Source organism: Pan paniscus, chromosome 1 (assembly GCF_029289425.2).
Source record: "Pan paniscus chromosome 1, NHGRI_mPanPan1-v2.0_pri, whole genome shotgun sequence".
Taxonomy (NCBI): domain Eukaryota; kingdom Metazoa; phylum Chordata; class Mammalia; order Primates; family Hominidae; genus Pan; species Pan paniscus.
This window is the reverse complement of record NC_073249.2, coordinates 154,321,516-154,348,307: the sequence shown is the minus strand read 5'-3', so window position 1 is coordinate 154,348,307 and position 26,792 is coordinate 154,321,516. Positions and strand designations below refer to the sequence as shown.

At 36.3% G+C, this 26,792-nt stretch overlaps 1 long non-coding RNA gene across 2 annotated transcripts in view; it reads left to right on the top strand.

Moving 5' to 3' along the window:
- Positions 1-26,792, top strand: part of LOC134731091 (uncharacterized) — a 480,758-nt gene that overhangs the window by 256,487 nt on the left and 197,479 nt on the right. For both annotated transcript variants that reach the window (XR_010113162.1, XR_010113161.1), the window contains exon 2: positions 5,808-5,855. This is a non-coding gene — a long non-coding RNA (uncharacterized LOC134731091). The remainder of the gene's footprint in view (positions 1-5,807; positions 5,856-26,792) is intronic.

Below are 26,792 nucleotides of genomic sequence, written 5' to 3'. Positions count from 1 at the left end.
CCAAACCAGTTGTTTTAAGTGGATGCTATTGGTCTGGGTGAATTGAAGATGTAATCATAAGTTTTTTGTTTTGATCTTAGGAAAAAAAGATTCCAATGTTATAGAAATGACTGGGAAGATTCTTTCTTTTTAAGTAAAAAAAAGTACTTGTTATAGTTATTAACAAAACCATTGAAAATTCACACCAAATAGATATAGAAAAACTTACGTGTAATGTCTTCAAATGTATTTTCTAACATAGCTTTTTAATAAAATAGGGAACAATGTGTATATTGCTTTGGATATTATTTTCGCAGTAGAATATACTGCGCTTCTATTTCCATGTCAATAAATATATATCTATGTTAGCTTTATAAATTACTTTATTTCTTTACTGGACATTTCAAATACAGTAATACATATGTCAAGTATAGTGAACATATTTCACAATGTGGACATTCCATATTTTAGTTAATCATATTATTATAAATAAAATCATGGTGAACATCCACGCATAGCAATTTTTACAGGATTTTTTTAGGAGGACAGTGTGGATGGAGGAAAATTATTCCAAAAAGAAGTTTATATTTTATAGTTTGTTGAACAAGTTGTTAAATTTTCCTACTGAAATTTCATATGAGTTTTTCTTTCTACTTCTAATGTATGAGAGTGCTTATACAAAACTGATTAAGCTGGAAAATATCATTAATTTCCTCATTATACAAGAAGTAAGGGAAGCTATATGTTTTGTACAAAATGACTGGGACTGGAATTAAATCTTTCTTAAAAATTGTCCTATTGACATTTTGATTGTAAAAATAAAATGGTTTCTCATTTCATTTTATATATCTTTAGTTGAAAGCGAGTCTAAATTTCTTTATATTTTTGAGCAATACCTTTTAAAAATTTTCTGCTTGCATTCTTTACTTATTTTTAAAAGAATCATTCTGTGATTTTTAAGTACTCTTTATGTATTAAGAACATTAACTCTATGTTGTGATTTTTTTACATTTTTTCTACTTGACCCTGCCATATTTCTTAAGCCATCATTCTTCATCTGTAATATGCAAATCCAAAGTAATTATATAATAATTCTTATGCCTGCCTCTGTTGAGATCATATGTTAAAGTTTGTTTTCCATATTTTACCATGGATAAATCTTCTCAAACTACTAAAGATTTTAATTGTCCTTTAAAACTACCTGATTTCATGGAGAAATAACTCAATTACAGTGAGCACTATAGATAATATGCATTTTCTTGACTTACAATTATATTCTTTCAAAAATAACAGTAAAAAGAACAACAATAACAATAATAATTCTCATTTCTCTAAATGCTATCTATTAAATTATTGATCAATTTTAATCAATTAATTATCAAACTTCTCCCATATTTATTTTACCTTCCCTGGAATCCATGTCCGTCGCTATCATTGGCTACCTGTGACTGCCTAGGCATACCTCATGTTATTGCACTTTGCAAATACTGGACTTTTTACTAATTGAAGGTTTTTAGGCAACCCTGCATTGAGCAAACCTATCAATGCCATTTTGCAAAAGCATGTGCTCATTTTGTGTCCCTGCATCACATTTTGTTAATTCTCCTAATATTCCAAACTTGTGAATTATTATTACATCTATGTTGGTGATCTGTGATTAGTGATATTTGATGTTACTATTTTAATTGTTTTGGAGAACCATGAAACATAGCCATATAAGAGAGTGAATCTAATGAATAAATATTGTGTGTGTTCTGACTAGTTCACCTAAAGCCTTTTTCCTATCTCTCTCCCTGGGCCTCCCTATTCTGGGGCACAACAATATTGAAATTAAAAGCACAAAAATGGTCTCTAAGTGTTCAGCTGAAAGGAAGAGCTGAACGACCCTCACTTTAAATCAAAAGCTAGAAATGATTAAACTAAGTGAGGAAGACAGGTAGAAAGCCAAGAAAAGCCTAATGCTAGGCCTTTTGAACTAAACAGTTAGTCAAGTCATGGATGCAAAGAAAAAATTATTGAAGGAAATTAGTAATGCTATTCCAATAAACACACAAATGATAAGAAAGCAAAACAGCCTTATTGCTGACAAGTTTTAATGGTCTAGATAAAAGGTCAAACCAGCCAAAATATTCCCTTAATCCAGAGCAAAGACCTAACCCTCTTCAATTCTATGAAGGCTGAAAAAGGAGAAGAAGCTGCAGAAGAAAAGTTGGAAGCTAGCAGAGGTTGGCTCATGAGATTTAAGGAAATAAATCATCTCCATAATAATAAGGGCAAGGTGAAGCAGTAAGTGATGATGTAGAAGCCACAGCAAACTATCCAGAAGGTCTAGCTAATTAATAAAGGTGGCCTCACTAAACAACAGATTTTCAGTGTAGAAGAAACAGTCTTCTATTGGAAGAAGATGCCACCTAGGACCTTCACAGGTAGAGAGAAATCAATGTCTGGCTTGAAAGCTTCAAAGGACAGACTTACTCACTTGTTAGGGGCTAATATAGATGGTTACTTTAACTTGAAGCCAGTGCTCAGATACCATTTTAAAAATCCAAGGGCCCTTAAGAATTACACTAAATATAATTTGCCTGTGTTCTATAAATAGGAAAACAAAGCCTGGATTACAACACATCTGATTGCAGCATGGCTAACTGAGTATTTTAAGCCTAGTGTTGAGATCTACTGCTCAGGAAAAAAAGATTCCTTTCAAAATATTATGGCTCAGTGACAATGCACTTAGTCACTGAAGAGCTCTAATGGAAATACACAAGAAGAGGAATGTTGCTTTCATGGTTGCTAACACAACATCCTTCTCCATGGATGAAGGAGTACTTTCAACTTTGAAGTCATATTATTTCAAAAATATATTTATAATGCTATACCTGCCATAGATAATGATTCTTCTAATGTATCTGGCCAAAGTAAAATAAAAACTTTCTGGAAACAATTCCTGATTTTAGATGCCATTAAGAACATTTGTGATTCATGGGAGAAGGTTAAAATATCAACATGCATTAGGTATATCTCCCAGTGCTATCCCTCCCATAGATAATGATTCTTCTAATGTATCTGGCCAAAGTAAAATAAAAACTTTCTGGAAACAATTCCTGATTTTAGATGCCATTAAGAACATTTGTGATTCATGGGAGAAGGTTAAAATATCAACATGCATTAGCTATATCTCCCAGTGCTATCCCTCCCCCTCCCCCCACCCCACAAAAGTCCCCAGAGTGTGATGTTCCCCTTCCTGTGTCCATGTGTTCTCATTGTTCAATTCCCACCTATGAGTGAGAATATGCGGTGTTTGGTTTTTTGTTCTTGCGATAGTTTACTGAGAATGATGATTTCCAATTTCATCCATGTCCCTACAAAGGACATGAACTCATCATTTTTATGGCTGCATAGTATTCCATGGTGTATATGTGCCACATTTTCTTAATCCAGTCTATCATTGTTGGACATTTGGGTTGGTTCCAAGTCTTTGCTGTTGTGAATAGTGCCACAATAAACATACGTGTGCATGTGTCTTTATAGCAGCATGATTTATAGTCCTTTGGGTATATACCCAGTAATGGGATGGCTGGGTCAAATGGTATTTCTAGTTCTAGATCCGTGAGGAATCGCCACACTGACTTCCCCAACGGTTGAACTAGTTTACAGTACCACCAACAGTGTAAAAGTGCTAGATGACGAGTTAGTGGGTGCAGCACACCAGCATTGTCACATGTATACATATGTAACTAACCTGCACATTGTGCACATGTACCCTAAAACTTAAAGTATAATAATAAAAAAATAAAATAAAATAAAATATCAACATGAACAGGAATTTGGAAAAAAGTGATTTCAAACCTCATGGATGACTTTGAGAGTTTCAAGATTGCAATAGAGGAAGTCACTGCATGTGTTAGTCCATTCTCATGCTGCTAATAAAGACATACCCTAGACTGGGAATTTATAGAGGAAAGAAGTTTAATTGACTCACAGTTGAGCATGGCTGGGGAGGCCTCAGGAAACTTACAATCATGGTGGAAGGCAAAAGGGAAGCAAGACACCTCCTTCATAAGGCGCCAGGAAGGGGAAGTGCAGAGCAAAAGGGGAGAAATGCTGAGAAAAGGGGGAAAGGCCCCTTATAAAACCATCGGATCTTGTGAAAACTCACTATTATGAGTGCAATATCATGAGAACAGCATGTGGTAACTGTCCCCATGATTGAATTGCCTCCCCTTGGCTCCCTCCCATCACATGTGGGGATTATGGGAACTACAATTCAAGATGAGATTTGGGTGTGGACACAGCCAAACCTTATCACTGCAGATATGGTAGAAATAGCAAGATAACTAGAATTAGAAGTGGAGCCTGAAGATGTGACTGAATTTCTATGATCTAGTGATAAAACTTGAAGGGATGAGTAGTTGCTTTTTATGTATGCACAAAGAAAGTAGTTTGTTGTGATGGAATCTACTGCTGGTGAAGAAGCTGTGAAAAGTGTTGAAATGACAACAAAGAATGTAGAAATTTATTACAAAAGCTTAAATGACAAACAGAGTCAGGGTTTGGGAGTATTAACTCCAATTCTGAAGGAAGTTCTACTGTGGATAATATGGTATCAAATACCATTTCATGCTACAGAGAAATCTTTTATGAAAGGCAGAGTCAGTAGATGCAGCAAACTTCATTGCTGCCTTATTTTAAGAAGTTTACAGTCACTTCACCCTTCAGTAACCACCATGAGTTAGCAGCCATCAACATGAAGGCAAGATCCTCCACCTGCAAAAGATTAAGATTTGTTGAATGCTTAGATGAAGGTTAGCTTTTTTTTTTTTTTAGCAATAAAGTGTTTGTTAATTAAGGCATGAACAATATTTTTTAACAATAATGCTATTGCACGCTTAATAGACTACAGTGTAGTGCAAACATAACTTTCATTTGCACTGGGAAACCAAAAAATTGGGAGACTTGCTTTATTGTGGTGGTCTTGAAACAAACTCCTATCTCTAAGGTATGCCTGTATGAGTTTAGCATCCCTAATGCAAAAATCTGAGACCTGAAGAGCTCCAAAATCTGAGAGTTTTTGAGAGCTGACATGACACCACAGCTGGAAAATTCTACCCTTGATCCATGTGACAGGTTGTAAATTGCAGTCAAAATTTGCTTTATGCACAAAATTATGAAATATAAAAATTACCTTCAGGCTATATGTGTAAGAAGGATATGAAAAATATAAATTTTGTGTTTAGACTTATCCCCAAGATATTTTAAAATATAAATGCAAATATCCCCAAATCCAAAAATATTTTAAATCCGAAATACTTCTGATTTCAGGCATTTTTGATAAGCAATACTCATCCTGTATATGTGTATATATTTTTTCACATACTCCCATCACCTTTAGATTCAGCTGTCCCTTGGGAAATACATTAAATATTGATGCATATGGATACATATCAAAGTACAGTTTTAATTGCCTGTTTTGACTGACTGCCCCAATTATGAAAGTAAGATAAGCCACTACACCTGCCAAAGCCAGCTGTTGGTCACTACGAAAGGCAAAGATGAAAACAGGATAAGGAAATAGGAGGGAAATGGAAAAGGTGGAGAATTGGAGAAATATCTAGTGCAACTTATCAGGTGTAATTTTGGGATTGCAGTATCTGTTATTTTTTTTGTGTGTGAAAGGAGAGGGTAGGATATTGAGAGAGATGAGGAGACATGGAGAAATATAAAAGAGGGGAGAAACTTAAAACACATTGTAAGGCATTGAGGTTTTAGATTTTAGGGCATTTTATTCATGCTATTTCCCACAATTCATTACACTTTTTCCTTCCCGACAGGTGTTCAATAGCTCACTGTGATTGTTGAGAAGTCAACACAGGGACAAGGTATGTAGCTGTGGGAACCTCTGTCAAATCAATGAAATAATTACCATCATGCAGTTAAAACTCCTGCTGATTCTAAATAGATATTTTGAGAAGTATTAAGCCCATATGGTCATGTTACAAAAATTGCATATTTTTTCCTTTGCTTAAAATTACCCTACTTAAAAAAGTTAATAAGAGATATTTTTATTAAAAAAGAATTGTAACTTATATAGACAATTTGGTAGAAAGTTGCCTGTCAAAAATATCACTTCAAAATTGGGTTGACTGTAAAAAATTACTTCTAGTTTCAGTTTCTATTTAATTTTATTCATAATGGGCACATAACTATACATATTTATAGGGTACAATATGATGTTTCAATGCATGTATACATTGTATAATGATCAAATTGGGGTTATTAATATGTCCATCACTTTAAATATTCATCATTTATTTGTGAAAATAACATTCAAATCCATTTCTTCTAGTTACCTTGAAATACACACTATATTACTATTTACTATGGTCACCTTATCGTGTAATAGAACACCAAAACGGATTTGCCTTGTGTAACTGTACTTTCATACCTGTTGACCAATTTCTCCTGGCTTCCCCCTTTCTCTTCCCCTGCCCAGCCTCTAGCAATGACTATTCTACTCTCTGCTTCTATGATATCAACTTTTATGATTCCACATATGAGTGAGATCATGCAGTATATTGTCTTTCTGTGCCTGGCTTATTTCACTTAATATAATGCCCTACAGTTTTATCTACATTGCCACAAATGACAGGACTTAATTATTTTTTATGGCTGAATAGTACTCATTGCATATATGTACCATATGTTCTTTGTTTATTCATCATTAGATGGGCAGTGAGGTTGATTCCTTAGTTTGGCTACTTTGAATACTGCTGCAATAACCATGGATGTGGACATGTTTCTTTAACATACTCATTTTATTTCCCTTGGATATATACAAAGTAATGAGATTTCTAGGTTATGTGGTAGTTCTATTTTCAATTTTTTGAGGAATTATCTACTGTTTTCCAAAATTGCTGCACTAATTTATATTCCTACCAGCAGTGTATAAGAATTTCCTTTTCTCCATATCCTCACCAGCATTTGTTATTTTTTGTCTTTTTGATAACAACCATTCTAACTGGAGAGGGGTGATATATTGTTTTGGTTTTGATGTGAATTTCTATGATGATTTTTGATATCGAGTATTTTTTCATGTATCTGTTGACCATTTGTGTGTCTTCTTTTAAGAAGTGAGTTGTTTGAATTCCTTATATATTCTGAATGTTAACCACTTGTCAGATGCATAGTTTGCAAATGCTTTCTCCTACTTTGTGTCTTCACTTATTCTTTGCTTTGCAGAAGCTTTTTAATGTAATGTACTCCTATTTGTATATTTTTGTTTCTGTTGCTTGTGCTCTTAAGGTGCTATTCAAGAAATCGTTGCCCAATCCAATTTCATGAGCCATTTCCCTATGTTTTCTCCTAGTTGTTTCATAGTTTTGGGTCTTACATGTAACTCTTTTATTCATTTAGTATTGATTTTTGTATATGATGAGACATGGGATTTTAGTCTGATTCTTCTGCATGTGGATATCCAGTTTTCCCAACACCATTTATTGCACACTGTTCTTTCTCCCATGTGTGTTCTTGGCATTTTTGTCAAAAATCAGTTGGTTGTAAATGCATGGACTCATTTCTGCATTATCTCTTCTGTTCCATTGGTCTATGTGTTTGTTTTGATGCCAGTACTATGCTGTTTTGGTTACTATGGCTCTGTAGTATATTTTGAAGTCAGGTGGTATTATACTTCCAACTATGTTCATTTTTCTCAAGATTATCCCTATTTGCAGATGACATAATCATATATAGAGAAAACTCTAAAGAATTCACCAAAAACTCCATTAGAACAAATAAATTTGGTAAAGCTGCAGGATAAAAAATCAACATACAAAAATCAATAGCATTTGTATACATCGATAGTGAACTATCTGAAAAAGAATCAAGAAAATAATTCCATTTATAATAACTACAAAAAATAATAAAATTTAACCAAGGAGTAAACTTAACCAAGGAGGTGCAAGATCTCTATGACAAATTCTATAAAACATTGATGAAAAAAGTTGAAGAGGATACAGATAAATGAAAAGATAGCCCATGTCATGCACTGGAAGAGCTAATATTGTTAAAATGTCCAAATTACCCAAAGTGACCTACAGATTCAATGCAATTCCTATTAAAATACCAGTGACATTCTTCACTGAAATAGAATTTTTAAAATCTTGAAATTTATAGGAAAAGGCTAAAGACTCCAGATAGTTAAGGGGATGATTTTTATAAATGTAATCACTACTCAATTTGTAGCATTGTATGTTACTGCGCATCACCATTTGAAAATAGATTATCCCAGGAAAATCATTGATAATAAAGAATAATTAGCTTAGTATTAACTTTATCCAGGTATATCCAGCCCAAATGTTGTCTTATGTCTGCCTTTTATTTGTTCATGGGTTATGAATTGTTGATTTCTTTACATTTTTGTTTCCCCTTTTACACTGTAAGTTCTGAAACAGAATGAAGCTTGATCTGCTTAAACCAGTGTTTTTCAAAGTGTGATCTTTACATAGCAGCATAACATCACCTGAGTACTTGTTAGAAATGCAAACTATTGGGCCTTATTCCAGCCCTACTGAAAAAGAAACTCTTGGGGGTGGAATTAAAAAATGTTTAAAATCCTCCACATGATTATTATGCTCATTAAAGTTTGGGAGTCACCGGCTCAAACAGTGATTGCTTCTTCTTTTAATATTCTCTCTCTTTCTGCATGTTTCTGAAAACTAACCTTGAGAATTCTCTAGAGGCCAAAGTGACTCTCACCATTAAGGTGACCCAGGTGACTGCCTTAGGCAACCTAGAGTTGTGGCATAATTCACAGACTGTAAGTTCTAGTAGCTTTCCCGAATACTAACATCTCTGTTTCAGGCTCACAGATATGGCTTGTTGTGCTAGATCCCTACTGACTTCAATAGGCATAGTACCATGTCCAAGAGGCTGGAGAAGAGACCTGGAGCCTAGGAACAAGACATAGAGTGGACTGAGGGAACTTACATGAGGGTGGTCCATTGGCAGAGGGCTGGAAGGAGAACTGCAACTGCTTATAAAAGGCATGAAGTATATATAGCATTTTCACTCAGTGCCCTCCACCTAGCAACCTTTATTTTATCGAAATCAAAGTTCCTCCATCCCCTGTATGGCCTGAGTTCCACAGGATGGGCCCGAGTTCATTCCTCATGGATAAGAAATGAATCTGGATTGTCCACTCCCAGATTCCTTAGCTCAGAATTCTGAACACATATTCTTTTTAGACCATAGAGTCATTGTTAAGGGATGCTTAAGTTATTGCTGTCAGGTGTGTCTGTCACACAGGGTCATTCTCAGGTTATGCTTAAGTTATTGCTGTCAGGTGCATCTGCCAAACAGTTCCCCCCAACATACCCTTAACTGGGCCTCACACTGTCATCACAACATTCTTCCATGATTTGCCCTGGAGTCAGGTATGTACAGGAGCATTGTTTCTAGATGCCACAGCAATAATACAAACTACAACAACAAAAACAAATAATACACTTAATAAAAATCATACTGTATGTAAAGTTTCTCTAAGAGCTTTGGAGTTGAGTAAACCACATGGTTATAGGGTTGTAAGACAGAGATTCTATAACAGAAATATGGGTACCTAAGGCCTGCATGGCCTGGGTTACGTTGTGAAAGTAATCAGGGATATATACACAACTTTCAGTTTTAATTAATGCGCAGGTTTCACCCTGGGCAGCACTTAAGGTGTCCAAAGCCATACAATTTTGCAAACAAGGGTGCACAACTCACTACCTGTGTCTGCACTGCCATCATTTACCCTAGCTCATCGTATACAGCCTACCACACAGTGGGGATAACATTAATTTTCTCCCAATCTATGTGGAAAATATGTGGTCTCATCTCCTTAATGGTGGGGAATTCACTGCATGAGGTGCTGTTGTTGCTAAAGAGAAACAAGTGAGGGTCATTATACCACATATAGAAGAGGCTTCAGATACTCAGGTTAGCTGCTTGGATGTGCCATGGCAGGCCCATAGTGGAAGAGAGAGGCAGCTCCTCGCAGACCCAACAGGCTGTTTTATTCTGGAGAGAGACCACCATCTGCACCCAGTTGATGAAAAGGTTTGCTGCACACCATTTATGGACATTCTGAGAGATCACCACCCCTGGCAGTGTCCTGGTGTCTGATTTATAATACCAAATAGATTACCTCCCCTCCCCATCCATGATGCATTACAAAAGACCAGAGTAAGACAATGGGGTAGTTAAAATGTTCCATTATAAAATGATTGTCTCTTTGCACAAGGGAGGACAAGAATTCATTATTTTAAAAGTACAAGGGAGAGTAGGGTGTAAAATAGGTGTGACCTTTATATGGTTTTCTAGGCCCTTCCTCCCATGGAGCAGAAAAGCTGAACTATTGGGGGCTGATTTGCCATTTCCAGGGCCACATACTATTGTGTTCCCCAGTGGGTAGGTCCTGTGGCAAGGGCAATAGCAGGTTACCGAAAGTACCAGCTTAGGGTAAAGGTGTACTGTCCCTTATACTTTCTACCTGGATCCTTATGGTGGTATCAGGCCCTTGCATTAGAAGAGTATATGTGCTGGGTTGATAAGAGAACTTGTTTATTCAGGGTGTGGATGGCTGCTGGTAAGCAGCATGTCTGCAGAGCCAGAGAGTGTGTCTCCTGCCAGAGCTGTTGCTTCAACAGTCCATTCATCTGTTCAATTAGCCCCGCTGATGTAGGGTTGTATGGCAGGTGGAAATGCCAGTGGATATCCAGGACCTCTGCCTATTCCTGTACTGGTCACTGTTGATATCAGTGTGGACACTGTAGGCTGTGCACAGCAGCTCTAGTCCTTTTGTGGATTTCTGGGCAGCATGCTTGCCAGAATATGCCTGCAGTTGCCCCGTGCATGTGTCTGCACAAGTCAAATCATAGTGGCAGCCATCAGATAGAGGCAATTGTCCTGTGTTGCCTACCTGCCAACATTTCACTGGGCCCCGGCCCCTGGCATTCTGTCCAGTATCATGCTGCAAGGGCCTGGGGAGTTCCTGCACACAGGCAGGACATTGCTAACAGATGTGCGCTATGTCTTTATATCATAGTGGCAGGCCCTGATTCTTTACTATAGCCTAAAGGGTACATTGTCCCTGATGTCCTGTCTTTATATGCAGCCAGTGAGCTACATCTTCTGTGGCGGCTTCCACAAGGACATGAACACAGGCTACTTCATCTGCCTGTTGATTTCCAGGTGGTGTAGATGTAGTGTGGGTATCCATAAGGCACACCATTGTATGCATCCCCTGAATGCATGTCCTTCCACATGTCAGTGCCTCAAAGTGGGTGGCCCGCTGTTGTCCAATCCTTTGCTTCCCGTTGTAGTAGCCACATCATGAGTCCTTTAAAGATGGCCCAACTATCAATACATAGGACTATTGGGTCTGGCTCATAGAAGAAGACCATCCAGGCCACTTCCAGCTCAGCCCATTGGCTACTATGTCCTTTACCTGTATCAAGCCAGATCCTATTACTGGACAGGTAGGTGACCATGGCTGTCCAAGAGCAAGGACTGCTTCATGATGAGCCATCTGCATACCAGGCCTGGTCAGGAACTGGGCCCTATTTACCCCCACCCCACCTGCTGTACAAAGGAGGAAATCTGTCGATGTTCAGTGGTTTCAATCAAAGACTGCCCTTCAGTTAGTTGTCACACAGGGGACAGGACCAAGTACCAAAACAAGCTCTGTGCTCAAGAGGCTATTAGTTAACATGCTCCTGTCTTGCAGGTATGCATGCCATTTGGCCACAGTCTGTGTCTGTTTCCCAGACTTTGGTTTCTGAAAGGTATCCTTTAGCCAACCTGCTATGGGGTACCAGGTGCACCAGGGCCCCCTTTGTAATGTCCTCCACTTGAAAGGTATACTGGGTAGCACATAATTGTTGCTTTATGACACTATATCTAACTTCAGCTCCTCCCATAATTGGGATCAGAATCCTAGAGGCACACTTTGATGTCCTTGCCTCTTCCATAGGCCCTACCCAAGCCCCTCAGGGTAACTTGCCAGTTAACAAGGCTGTCACTGCCGTAGAACTCCTAAGACTTGTATTTATTTCACTGTGTCTTTATCTTGTTCAAAGGCTTCATTCTCTTTTGTAGACCAATCACTGTGGGCCCTTGTATTAGTCAGGGTTCTCTAGAGGGACAGAACTAGTGGGATATATGTATATATGAAAGGGAGTTTATTAAGGACAATTGACTCACATGATCATAAGGTAAAGTCTGATGATAGGCTGTCTGCAAGTTAAGGAACAAAGAAGCCAGTGGTGGATCATTCCGGGTCCCCAAACCTCAAAAGTAGGGAAGCTAACAGTGCAGCCTTCAGTCTGTGGCCAAAGGCCCAAGAGCCCCTGGCAAACCACTGGTATTCCAAGAGTGCAAAAGCTGAGGAACTTGGAGTCTGATGTTTGAGGGCAGGAAGCATCCAGCAAGGGAGAAAGGTGAAGGCCAGAAGACTCAGCAAGTCTGCTTTATTCTATCCATGTTGGCAGTTGATTAGATGGTACCCACCCACATTGAGGGTGGGTCTGGCTCTCCCAGTCCACTGACTCAAATGTTAATCTCCTTTGGCAACACCCTCACAGACACACCCAGGAACAATATTTTGCATCCTCCAATCCAATCAAGTTGACACTGTATTAACCATCATAGCCCTCTTCTTGACTAAGTTGTATGAGGTCCTAAGGAGTTGGGCCAGATGGAAATAAAAGGTTGACAATGCTCTATAAGGGCTAAGAAGGTCTACAACTACTTCAGTATGGTAGGACATGAATAGGCCTGCATCTTATCTATAAACACAGACTGAGTGACTAGTCTTACCCGAAAAGATGACACCCGAGCATTTAACTGATAAACCTGGACTCTGGACTTTGCACTGACTGCCCATACTCTTTTGCCAAGTGGCACAGAAAACTGGGGGTTGCAGTTTGTAAGCTGGAAAAAGACTCAGAAGTTAGCATGATGTCATCAATGTAATGGAAAACCTGTGCCCACTTCAGGGCAGTCCATCCACTGAGGTCTGCAGCTACTGGGCCATTGCAGATGGCGGGGCTATGCAAATATCCCCAGGGCAAGATGATAATGGTTCGTTTTTCTCCTTCCCAGGTGAATGCAAATTAGTCTTGACTCTTTAGGGCATTAAGGATGCTGAAGAAGGCTTTAGCTAAATTGATAACAAAATGGTGTGTGCCAAGCACTGCTTCTACCCTCATCAGAAGGGAGGTGATATTGCTAACAGCTGCATACATTGGTGTACCACTTTATTTAATTCCCAATAACCTACTGTCATTCTCCATGTCCCATCAGGCTTCCACACTGATTTTACAGGGCTGTTGTATGGGCTGTGCATTGACCTTATAATGCCTACCTAGCTCCTTAAAAGTTCCTGTGATTTCATCATGCCCACACCCCACTGCTACTCCCTGAAGGGCTGGCAACTGTACCGTTGGTGTCCGTTTTGAGTTCCCCTCATCACTTCACCACTTGCTTCACCACCCTAACTCCTAGAGAGTTTCTCAGTAGTTGTTTGGAGGGTCAAGCCTGATAAGATATCCTTTCCCAAGATGCATTCTGGGATGGGAGCAATGTATACTATATTGAGTTTTGGTGGCAGTCTCCCAACTAGTACTACTGGTTCAACCCATCTGACTTTCATGGCCCCCTTTCTAAAACCATCTATTGCTGTTATAGGCCTTCGGAACAGATGAATATTATCATATATGAGAGTGCATTAGGCTGCAGTGTCTACTAGGGCATGCACAGTTTGTTTATTCTTAGGTAACTAATATACAGTTAGTTCTACATGTGGCCTCTGGTCTCTGGACACCCTGACCACCATTGCTCTTAAGGAGATTCCCAGGTCTTAGCCTACATCCTAGTCTAAAGGGGTTGGCATCTGCCATCCCTCTGCAGAAAGGGCAGTGTGTAGTGAACCTGAGGCTCCTTAGTGAAGCACTGTTCTGGCTTGAGCTTCTGCCACAATCCAACTAGAAAAGCATTAGGTTGTTTATTTATTTCCACCCTAGGTGTCCCTGCCACTACCAGGTTGCATGATATTTGTCAGCAGGTGACACTAATGGGCCTTTTGGCCATATCCTTTCCTTTGGCTCCCTTGTCTTTCATTCCAGCAGTACACATCTCTTGCTTATGCAGCTTCTCTGTTTCCCCTAAGTTGGAAGCCGCTTGGGCCACCTGAGACATTGGCTGTCTTATCAAGGGGCTCAGGATACACACTACTGTGATACACCATTGGCTGAGTGCTTACTGTAAGACAGCATCTTTCGTCGTCATTCATCTTTCATTTCATCTTTCATCATTACTGTAATACAGCATCAGACATGGGAATGTCTTCCTCTTTTGGCCAGGCTGCATTGTAGCCTGCAATCATCCAGCTAAGGAAGGGGATGGCCCAATCCTAATTATTAACATCATAAGGGTGCTGCCTCAGGGCTGGGTGATTTGTGCCATTTTACTCATCTTGAGTCTGGAGGGTATTATACCCTCTGCTCCCATGTCCCATAGATGGAGAAACCACTCTGCAATTGACTATCTCCCCTTCTGCCTGAACCTATTTCCCAGCTCTACCAATTCCACAGCAGTATAGTCCCACATTGTGGAGTGCCGTCATCTTTTAGGTGGGGGTATGCTTTGCAGGGCTACTCCCATCATAGAAGTGACTATGGGGTGGGAAGACAGGATGGGAACCTCTAGGTTTCATCCCTTTCCTCATTCTCGTCCCCACTAGGGCTCTCCATTGGGTCTCAAGACCTAGGATCCCAAGACGATTCAGTCATGATAGCTCTAACCCATTGGCATGGGAGTCAGCAACCCTTTAAAGGGTTACCTAACAAACCAGGGTCTCTATTTTGTCATCCTATGCCCACAGGTGAGACAGTAAAGTCTCCAATGTTTCAACCTGGGCTAATCAGGCATCTCTTTCTAGTCACAGTTCATCCTGTCACTGAGGAACTCTCACCTATGCTGTGAGCTCAGCCTCAGTGGCTGCTCAGTGTGCAGTCAGAAGTGGCCATCCAACCATGGTTGCCACAGCTCGGACATCCAACTTTCACTTAGATCCTACCCCTGCAATGGCTCTTCTGGACCCTTCAGCATTTTCAGGGCATCCTTGAACTCACATGGTAGGCCCCATCCATCAAGGACAGTGGCTATCATGCTCCACCTAAACATGGATGGCCTGCCCAAGATTTCCTCCGTGGATTTCCTCTTCTCTGATCTCATGGATCCCATTGTTTCACCACTTATAGTGTTTTCTCTACCTCTGGCTGGCATGCTAGTTGTTGTGCTGATCCCTATTGACTTCATTAGGGATGGTACGGTGTCCCAGAAGATGAAGAGACCCAGAGCCAGCCAAAAAAAAAAAAAAAAAATTGGGTTTATTGATGATCCAGTGGTGGCAGGCTGGACAGAAGAACCACAATTGCTTGTAAAACGCATGCAGTTTATATAGCATTTTCACATAGCACCCTCCCCCTAGCAACCTCCACCTGACAAGCTTCATTTAATCCAAAAGAAAGGGTATTGATCCCCTGTGTGGCCTGCATTCCATGTAATGGACCAGGGTTCATTCCTCATACATAAGGAATAAGTCTCCAGGTTGGCCACTCCCAGATTTCTTAGCTCGGAACTCTGAACACACATTCTTTTTAGACCATAGTGTTATTCTCAGAGTATGCTTAACTTATTGCTATCAGGTGCATCTGCCATACACTTGTGGAAACCAAAGTAATGTAGTAATGTACATTTCTATCTTTTTGAGAAGTAGAACTATATGTCTCAGAAGCATTTTATTTGAAGAATTTTGTTTACTTATGTGTGTACTATACAAAATATAAACCAGTTACACTATTACTTCACTGGGACTATGGTTACTGCAACCTGTGCTGTTGTAAATGTAAATCCTTGAATTATATTCAGACTAATCAGTCAATAAACTGATTTCATCAGTCAGAATTTTTCAGTGTTCTGATTGCCTATAGTTAAGGCATGAAGTAGTTTATTTCTAATTGCTATCAGAACTAGCTTACAAAACTAGGGTTAGCAATCAGCATCACTATTAATGAGAAACTCACATTCATTGAAAAACCGAAATGTCCACAGTTGGTAACTAGACTGCAGTGAGGATATACCAATTGACAAACTATCTATGATTATGTCTATAAAACAAGAGATCATTTGAATGAGGTATACAAAAGGCAAAAGTAAATGACTTTTAGATATGCAGCTCATTTCTTCTCAAGCCTTATAGTTAGAACCTCTTTCATTAGAGAAGCATTTAAAGAGGTCTCTTCCCAGGAACACACGTACATTTTGTTTACCCTTATTTGACTACACTAGTGCTAGGCAGCCAGACCATGAGTATAAACTTTGTTTGTAGCTACTTTAAACACATCTTTCTGACATGGCAATAATGTATACCAGAGGTTGATTAAAATACTCTCGAGGCAATTCCAATTACTTAAATTACTGCAATAAAAGGCACTGTTTTGATAGATACAAATTTAATATTTATTCAGAATCACACAATTATTTAAATTTGGTGCATTCCCTGATTTAGAATTACCAAGTATTTATTAATTCCATGTAAAACTTTTTAATGTAATATTCGCCATTCTTAATAAAATTTACATTTGTGGCATGTATCAAATTTCTGCTGATGAACTCAATTATAAACTGCTGATATGTAAAACAATATGTATTCAGTAAGTGTACTTCAGAATATATTTTTGTTAACAAGGGTAAAATTATTTATTAAATTTCTATTATTTTTCAATCAATTTGGTATAATTCAGAAATTAATTGAATGTGACAATGAAGTTAAGAGTGTTGCTCTTCAAAACCTATGGTTTTGACACTGCTGCAGAAGGTCACATTCTTGTTTGTTTAATTTAGTGAAATTGGGAGGTGCAGATCTGTCAGGTAATTAAACTTATAAGAGGAATATGAAACATTACACTTGTTAAATTATTGTCAATGATTACATAATGAATAGAAATAATAAAGCAAGAATTAGATTATATTCATTGATATAATTAAATGCTATAAATTAAGCAAAATTATTAATTGTACCAGTCCTTCATACAGGAAACCTGAAGATTTTTATGAAGTTAGCATCTCAAATATTGTACTGTTTGTTAGATTAAGAAAGTGTTAGATTAAGAAAGCGTTCAAAATGTTGAAAGTGGTAAAATCAAATTATGTAGAGAATGTCCCATAAGTATAGCTTCACAGCAAAATCCTTGAAACATAGAGGATCTAGTCCCAGGTAATATGACAAAATTTGCAATGCCACGTTATGTAAGTTTGGGATTACCATCACTCCTTATTCTAGAAAATTTCTAGTGATGAAGAATTTATGAATAAAATGCACCATTGGATTTCAGAATGAAAAGCAAAAATGATCAGAAGATGTTAAAGATATTGGTTGTAAAGCATTGACTTGAATTCACCCTGATATTAAAATCAGTCCCAGATACATAAGTCAATGGGCAAGAAACAGTACAGCAACCTTTCATCTAGCTAAATAATGAGGTTGATATCAATGATAAAATAAATCTGTGGACAACTTCTAAACTTTATTTTTCTCTAAGTCCAAGATTTTCTTCTTGGAATTGATACAACTTTGGGAAATTAAATGTCCTTTGGAAAAAAATAAAACTAGTCCTTTTTCCCATCTTTCAGCTCTGTCTATTTTTCCGGTCTCTGAATCGATTTCTCCAGAGCTGAAATCACATGGCCTTAGTATGCAGGCCTGGTCCTGCCCCTTTGTGGTGTCAGTTCTGACTATTATTTGCGAGCTATTTGAGGAGCTATAGCTAATACGTAGGGAATATCAGCATAGCCTTATTGTGATCTGACTCTCAATTCATACCCTATTCTGATAACTGAGCTTCTGATTTTTCCAGACCACAAATTCCCCTGCCCCTTTCAGGCCTTTACTCTTCCAAACATGTTTCCTTTGCTTACATATTGACTGTATTATTGGCCTGCTTCCTCAGTCTTTTTCTTTTATAAATTGAAATAATGTTCTTTTGCTCTTTATGCAAAATAATAAAGTTGCCTACAGTTAAGAATGAAGTAGTTTATTTCTAATTGCCATCAGAACTAGCTTACAAAACTGGGATTAGCAATCAGTACGGTTCTTAATAAGCAACTCACTTCAATTGAAGAGTTCTTCCCATCCCTTACCCACCTTTACTATTCATAACCCTAAACCAGAGGCTAAGACCTGTTCACCTGCCAAGAGACAGCTTTAATGCAAACCGTTTGCTTTACTGCCCAGAGTTATGTTGCTAATTATTCCCCATTCCCCATAATTGTGATTCAATTAGTGGTTGGGCCCCTCACTCTGCAGTGTAGATTTATCTGCTGGTTCATTGCTTGAAGTATGTGACACTCCAATATTCAGGTAAATGAGAAATCAAACGGCTTGAAGGCATGGTGAAAGGAAGTAGCTGCAGATATACATACAGCTGTCATTGTGTTCACTATAGAAGGCATCACCCAAGGGTGTATTATGCAATTGCCAAGTTAATTAAGGAATGCTATTACTAACATTATCTGCCACCTGACAGAATTAGAAATTAGAATAAACTAAAAATCGTGAAAAAAAATTGTATAGTTTCTATCTTTGAGGATGTTATATTCTAGGTATAGAGGCACAGGAAAAATGAGAAACTTATAAGTAAGAAGACTTACAGAATAATTTTTTTAAGTTTTATTTTATTTTTAATTGACATAAAATAGTTTTTTTTAATAGTAAGAATCTAATTGCCTCCAGTTTTAAAAGACATACCAACATTTTTGACAATTAAAGTAGGATGGAAGTAGGGGTAAGATAAAATGTTTGAAAGATAACAAAATATGTAATTGTTTTACTTTTTGCAATAGATGGTATTCTGTGTCCACTCCAAACAAAACAAAACATGCTTCTTTGTTCTCTCTATGTTCTCTCTATTGCTAGTCTTAGCACTACACTCATATAAAAGGTAGAGAGTGGTACCATCACTGAGTACATGGCACATATCTGATATGTAAACAAGCAAGCAATCAAAACACCCAAGGCTGACACTAACTCTGCAGTGTGTAATACAGTCAACATTTAAAATCTGTTTCATAATCCAGTCAAACATCATCAGCCTAAACTACAGGAAACAAACAATGCATAAATCTTATTCTGAGACCTTAGAAACAAAATGCTTCTTAAATGGTAATACAGTTTTCTAAAAACTGACCATATCTGTTGCTCCAAAGAGATAACTAGGTTAAGCATTATAGCAACATCTGTAGAAACAAAGTGAAACCATCAGTATATGTCAACAACACTTGGCAGTACTTCTCTGCATCTAGTTGTATCAAGTAATAAGAACTCTGTAGAAAAGAGCTGTTAAAATTTCAAAAATAGTGGAATACTCATACATGAATCTCTGTTATAATAAAAAGCAATATCAGAGAATACAGCCCAAGACAACTTAGTACGATTAATTCATCAGGGAGAAAAATTTGACTCATTCTTCAATGAGGGAAGCCTCTGGGATCACATAAACAAAGAGCAGAGAGAGGGAAGAGCAAATCCCTGGGGAACAGCATTAGCATAATTGAACACTTAAATGCCTAAGAAACAAATTGAGACCACTTAAGTAAACAAGGAGAAAGCTATGTAAAGACAGCATCAAGATGCTACAATTGATCTTTAACTGTTACCATCTCTAGAATTAAGTAGGGCAGATACCTCTAAGGACTAGTTCCTTAGCATTAAGCTAAATGGTTAGGCATGTGACTTTCTGCAGGGACAGCTTGCTTTGAACCCAAGCGCTAGCACCTGGCAAATGTTATAATCTTGGGCATGGTTTTTCTTTACATCATAGTTTCCTTATTGTATATAAAGCAAAATAATAATGCCACCTAATAGAATCCCATGGGTTTTAAATGAGTTAACTGGATAAAATGTTTAACTTATGGTGCATGGCCCATCGTAAATAACCAATAAATGTATTATTGTTATTAAAGGTATGAAAAGGCATATCAGTTTAAAATATAAACTTATATAAGTAAGTGCAAAAGAATGGTTTGGTAATTAATAGAACTTTTCTTTATATTACAAATCCAAATAACTCATAAATATCTAAATCAAGAGCACGTTAATTAAACCTCCATTAAAACTTGATTTCTTACAAAAAATTGAAAGGGAATTGAGTAACTTGAAGTATAAATCTTGCAATATTATAACCCAAGAGACAAAATTAAGATGGTAAGATGTACAAATTATCTGATTTATGAACTGTAATGACTTTAAAATACAGTAACAATTTTAGTTAATATAACCAGATATGTGGACACTAATTAGCAAGTTGAATGTTGCATCAATCGTCTAGTCTAAGAAGTAGTTTTATCCATTTAATAGAAGTGATCATAGATAAGCTGTTTGTCGAAGTACAAAATATTTCTAATAATGTTATAAATATTAAGTTTACAAATTGGTAATTTTTTTAATAACGCGAGCACACCAGGTAACAGTGCCAAGAGCATGGCATAGAAAATAATCTATACCACAAAAGCCTCTCCTGTGCCTCTTCCTCAGTCATCATATACCTTAAAGGTAGTCGCTATTATGACTTCTATCAACTCGATTGATTTCAGTTGATTTTGACATTTACCATGAAATTATATAGGACGTACTATTTTGTGTGTGAGATTCTTCTGCTCAGCATGAATCTATGAGATTGATATGTACTGTTGCTAGAAATAGTATTCTTTTCAATTTCATTGCTGTATAATAGTTCATTATATAAATATATTGTATAATATGTTTATTTCCTGTTTTATTATTGAGGGGGATTATTGTGAATTATTCTTAATGATCATTCTGTACATGTCTATGTTTTATACACATATATGAATTTCTATGTGGTGCCTAAGCATGAATTGAATTGCTTGGTCATAAGATATGCATGTATTTAGGTATAGAAGCTACTGATAACGGTTTTACATACTGACTGTACAATTTCCATCACCATCACAAGTGAATGAGAGTGCTGTCGATCCATTCATGTGCCACCAATTGGTATTGTGAATTTTATTAAGTTGTATTCATTTAGGTGACTATATACCAGTATCTCATTGTGGTTTTAATTTATATTTTCTTAATATTTTATTACATTGAGCACTGTTTCCTATGCTTGTTGGCCACTAGGATTATCTTGTTTTCATGTGTGAAAAGCCTACTCAAGTTTTTCATTTTTTAAGAAAGTTAATTGGTTTTATCATTTATTCGTAAGATTTATTGAATAAGGATCCTTTACTGGATATTTGTATGACAGATATTGTCTCCTTTTTGGAAGCTTGCCTTTTGAATCTCTTAAAAGTATATTTTAATAAATGAAAGTTTTCAAATCTGATAAAATCTAATCTGTCAGTTTTTCTTTAATAATCAATGATCTTTTGTATCCTGTTTAAGGAATGTGTGCCAATCTCAAAGTTATGAGTACCTACCTAGGATAATTTCTAGAAATTTCATTCTATTACCTCTTACCTTATTTCTAGAATGCATTTCTAATTGATTTTTCAGCATGTTGCTTCTAGTACAGTTTGAAGTTAGCTTTCGTTTTTCAGATGAATATCATTTTAAAAGACTTCTTGAAGTTGAGTAACATCTAAGAGCAATTTCCCTACTACTCTTCTTTTGAGGATGCTATTGTAAATACTTTTGGGATTCTAACAATTCAAACATGTTTTTATAGCAGCAACTTTTCTTTTTTAATATATAGTCCCAATTACTAGGATTACCAATATAGTAGATATTTGGTTTAATCTACTCTTTCAAGATAACTTCTTTCAGGTTTTATTGAACCACTGCACAAGAGGGAAAGAAAAGACAGATTAAGTAATGTTTCAAATTCATTGCTTTGTATTCTTTCAATTCTAATAGCATTAAACTGATTAAACAAGTGCTTTTATAGGGATTGTTCACCAAACTTTTCTCTAGCAAAAGAGACATAGTTATGGCCTCAAAAACCAATGCTTGCTTGCATATGCACTATTCTAAAGATTATCAACATAATCAACATATGCTTATTGCAATAATTTATAATTGCATTATAATTATCAGATCTAAGTATGCACTGCCCTTAAGTAATGACCATTTTCTGTAAGTTGGATTCGTTAATACATTCACCCATATATTCATTCAACAAATATTTATAAAGCACAGGCTCAGTTAGGTTTTGTGGATGTTTCACAAACATTTATATATTATATAAAATTAAACGGATTTAAATATCATTAAGTAATTTTCCATATATAAAACCTTCTTATTTTTTTAACCATGCAAAGTTTTGTTTTAGATTTTCATTTAAGTGTGAGAAATGTTATTAGTAATTAATGAACCATAATATAGGAAATTGATTGCTTTTAAAGTAATTTTCAGAATTGTGTTTTGAACAAATAACCCTTTGCCCCCAAAAACTTCATATACGTTTTAAAAACATGCATAATTTCTGCTGCATTTTTCTATATATTTGAAACCCACATTTTATTGAAAATAACATAGTATGTTAAACTGTGATTAATATTTAAGAAAACAAATGGTTATATAATGTGGAATAAATTCAGAAATAGAATTTGAGATTATTTTTAATTGTGATGTAAGTATGCACAATATAAAGTTTTAGCTTCTTAAATGTAAATATGCAATGCTACATTCCAGTGATATTGCATTGGATTAATGATGCAGAAAAGGTGGTTTACAAAATAAAACCTTATATGCAAAATAGGATATATAAAGCAAATAAAGAGAAAATAAATAAAGCATTTTTATAGTACTACAAAGCATGCTGAAACAAAATAATTAAGTAGTTAAGTCTTAGCTTAATTATAGCTTAGCCAACAATTCAGTGTTAGCTTAACCAAATAAAGTAGCCTTAAGGAAATTTGGATTTAGATCCTGCCTCCATTGTTCATGTAGCAAGAAGTGTGGTCTTGTCAACAAAAACTACTCAGCCACCACCAGATTGAAATATGGGCTGCCTAACCAAAGGAAGACAAAAAGAATGGTGTATGATCAGTTTGTGAAAATAATTGTATATTAGCATAGAAAATTACACTTACTACAAAAAAATTGAACCTGATCTGCAAGGATGTAGAACAGATGAAAATTTTGCAGACTATAAAATGAGGAGATAATGGGAAAATTCTAAAGACACGTTTAGACAATCAGTGAAACTATTCTTGCACAAATCAAGCTGTGTAGATTACTTTGTATGGAACAGAATAGGGAATGATCTGTTTTTTTTCTTTAATTATAAGTTTAAGACGAAGAATTTTTCCAAGTCTTCATCGTATCCTCACTGCCTAATGAATATTCATAAAAACCTTAACATCTCTCTTCTTTCATTGTTTTAATCTAATTAATCATTAAGCATTAGGCAAATAATCATTGAGATGTACCTATTGGAACTGTCACAAGTCAGATTTACTCTTATTTCAACGATGGTTGAATGAAATGCAAAGGCGTTATTGGTGCCCTTGACTCTAATCTCTTGGCCACTTCATCTAAACCACACAACATATTGTGACAAGTCTATTATTTTATTGTAGCATTTTGCCATATGAAGCTACCATCATTTTCACTTGTATCAAATATAGCCATTTATCTTTTTTTCACCTTTACTTTCCAACCATACTTCTGCCATTGGTTGATATGTGCTTTTACTATTATTATGATTTCTCATTATTTCTCTTTTACTATTATTATGACTTGATCATTATTTCTGTCATCTATTGTTTATAGACATAATTAAGCTATGTGTTAATTTGGTGCTTTTAAGTGATATTGAGAATTCATTGTCCCCTTATAATATCATTTCCTTGTGAAAATATTTTGAATTCTAATAAACTGCTCTTGCAATCAGGTTTGTGTATATAAAGTGAGCACTGAAGATAATACATAACTTACAGTTGTTATTTGATATGTTATATTTTCACAAATTAACTATCTGTTTCTTATAATGCAATCAATTTTTTAAATTACTTTTTATCTGATTTATCCTCCTATTGCGTACCCAATTCTGCTCTGTAGTTTCAAGGCTTTATAAACTTCAGTTTTGTGTTCACTCATTTAGTCCACGAGTACATATGAAATGTTCAAACTGAAGCAGGAGATACACTGGAAACTGGAAATTCACTAGTGAAAATCACAGATGTACCCTCTGGACCCAAAGAGCCACTACACTTCAAGAGAAACACTTAGATGTGTTGTATTAGTTTTCTATTGCTTTTTAAACATATTACAACAAATTTAGTGACTTAAAACCCTCATTTATTATATCACAGGTTTGTGAGTCAGAGGTCCAGGTACAAGGTGGCTCTGCTGGGTCCTCCACTCGGGTCCTCCCAGGACCAAAATTAAATTATTTGCTCTCCTTGGCTTTTATCTAGATGCTCTGGTTAAGACTCCACTTCCAATTTCATTCAGGTTGTTCTCAGAATTTAGTTACTTGGAGTTGTATGACTAAAGTCCCTGTTTTCTTGCCACTTCATCTTTAAGCCAACAAGTACACACTGGATTTTTCTTGTGCTTCAAATCTCTGACTTCCTCTTCTGCTATCAGAATGAGAAAAATCCCTGCTTCTGATGGTGCTTCTGATTATATTAAACCCATCCACATAGTCCACATAGCCCATCCACATAGCATAATCTTTCTAATTTAAGGTCATTTGATTGGTAACCTTAATTACAACTGCAAAGCCCTTTAGCCATGTAATATAGTTATGAAAGTATCGCCAAGGAGCAAATTACAAAAGCCAAAATTTTGTCTACCACACATGTAGACTGAAACATTTTTATATGTATCTTCATGGTTTTCAAGAACAAAAATCTGGAAACAACTCTAAAACTTATCTTAAAAAATACAAGTAAACTGTTATAAATTGGCAAGCTGAAAGATTACCAGAATTTAAAATGAATGAGATATAACTACAAACTATACGATGCATCTTAATAATAGATTGACTTAAATCAAAAGTAAACAAAACTAAAAGTGGGAATCTTAAGAAATAGAAATGACAAATAACATAATTTAAGACAATTATTGGGCCAGGCCTGTAATCCCAGCACTTTGGGAGCCCAAGGCAGGCAGATCACAAGGTCAAGAGATTGAGACCATCCTGGCTGACATGGTGAAACCCTGTCTCTACTAAAAATACAAAAATTAGCTGGGCGTGGTGGCGCGCGCCTGTAGTCCCAGCTACTCTGGAGGCTGAGGCAGGAGAATGGCTGGAACCTAGGAAGCAGAGGTTGCAATGAGCCGAGATCACTCCACTGCATTCCAGCCTGGTGACAGAGCGAGACTCCGTCTCAAAAAAAAAAAAAAAAAAAAAAAGACAATAGTTATCTCCAAAGAGCAAAGTAAAGGAAAATATGGGTCAGAAACTCATCAGTAGATTTAAGGTAATATCAATTAAGTATTTAAGCTGATATATGAAGATAGACAATTAGAATTCCTAGAATCAAGTGGTGGTGCAGGGAAGAGCAGTTATTGTTGCTCTGGAAATCTGTGTCAAGTCTCTGTGTCTAGAGAATGATAGAAGAAGCTGTTGTGACTTGAGCATAGAGAAGGTCACAGATAGGCTGGAGAGGCATGGCCCAGATGTAGTGAGAAGCAGGGAAGTGGCATGATTGAACATATTTTTTAAAAGTGACTTTGTTGATAAAAGATTTGCAGTTGGGCATTAATGGAAGTGGAGAAAACAGATAGAAAATTATGTCATGAGATCACAGAGACCCCTACGGAGTCTATTGAAAATGAGTGTAATTAATAAAAAACAACAAAGTACTCAAGGAAAACTACCACCATGATTCTAAGATGTTTGACTTGAATGAATGAAAGAATGGAATTACCATTTACAAAGATAGGAAGTAGAGAAGAGAGGAGATTTAAAGGGTCGTTGGAACTTCAGAATTGCATTTGAGCTTGAGAAGCTTATTGCACATCCAAAGGGAGATGTCAAGCAGGCAATTGTGCACACTGTTGTGGAATTCAGGGAAATGTCAGAAATGAAGGGTAAATTTGTGAATTTTTAGAATATATGTAGTACTTAAAAGTCATGATTCCAGCTAAGGATGTATGGAATCAATGTAACCTGAGTAGTCCTGGGACTCCCCAACATGGATAAAACTAATATATATATAGATACTCATATAGTGAGATATATATACATATATAAACATGAATATATATGTACACATATATATACTCACAGTGAGATATATATACATATATAAACATGAATAAATATATATACATATATACTCATATAGTGAGATATATATATAAACATGAATATATATGCACATATACTCATAGAGTGAGAGTTAAATTAAATTATATTAATTATGTATAATATATAATACATGAAGAAAATGTATAATATAAAAATGAAAAATCATATGCTTGTATATACAGTGGGTATATAGTAAAAATATAAAAATTATGAACAGGAAATAATTCACAAAATATCAGGATAATAGATGCCTCTGAGAATGGTGGAGAAAGAATGAAATTGGGAAAAGTATACAAATGGCTTTCAATTTGGGCTTTAAAGTTTTATTTCTAAGAAAAACAATTTGAAACATTGGAAAGTTGATTACATGGCAGGTAAGAAATTAGACAAAATAACATAGTGCATTTAAAGAATTCTATTTAGATGTTTGTCTCCAGAATAAATGAAGTAGAGAGATAGGAACATAATTGAAGAAGGTTATTGCTT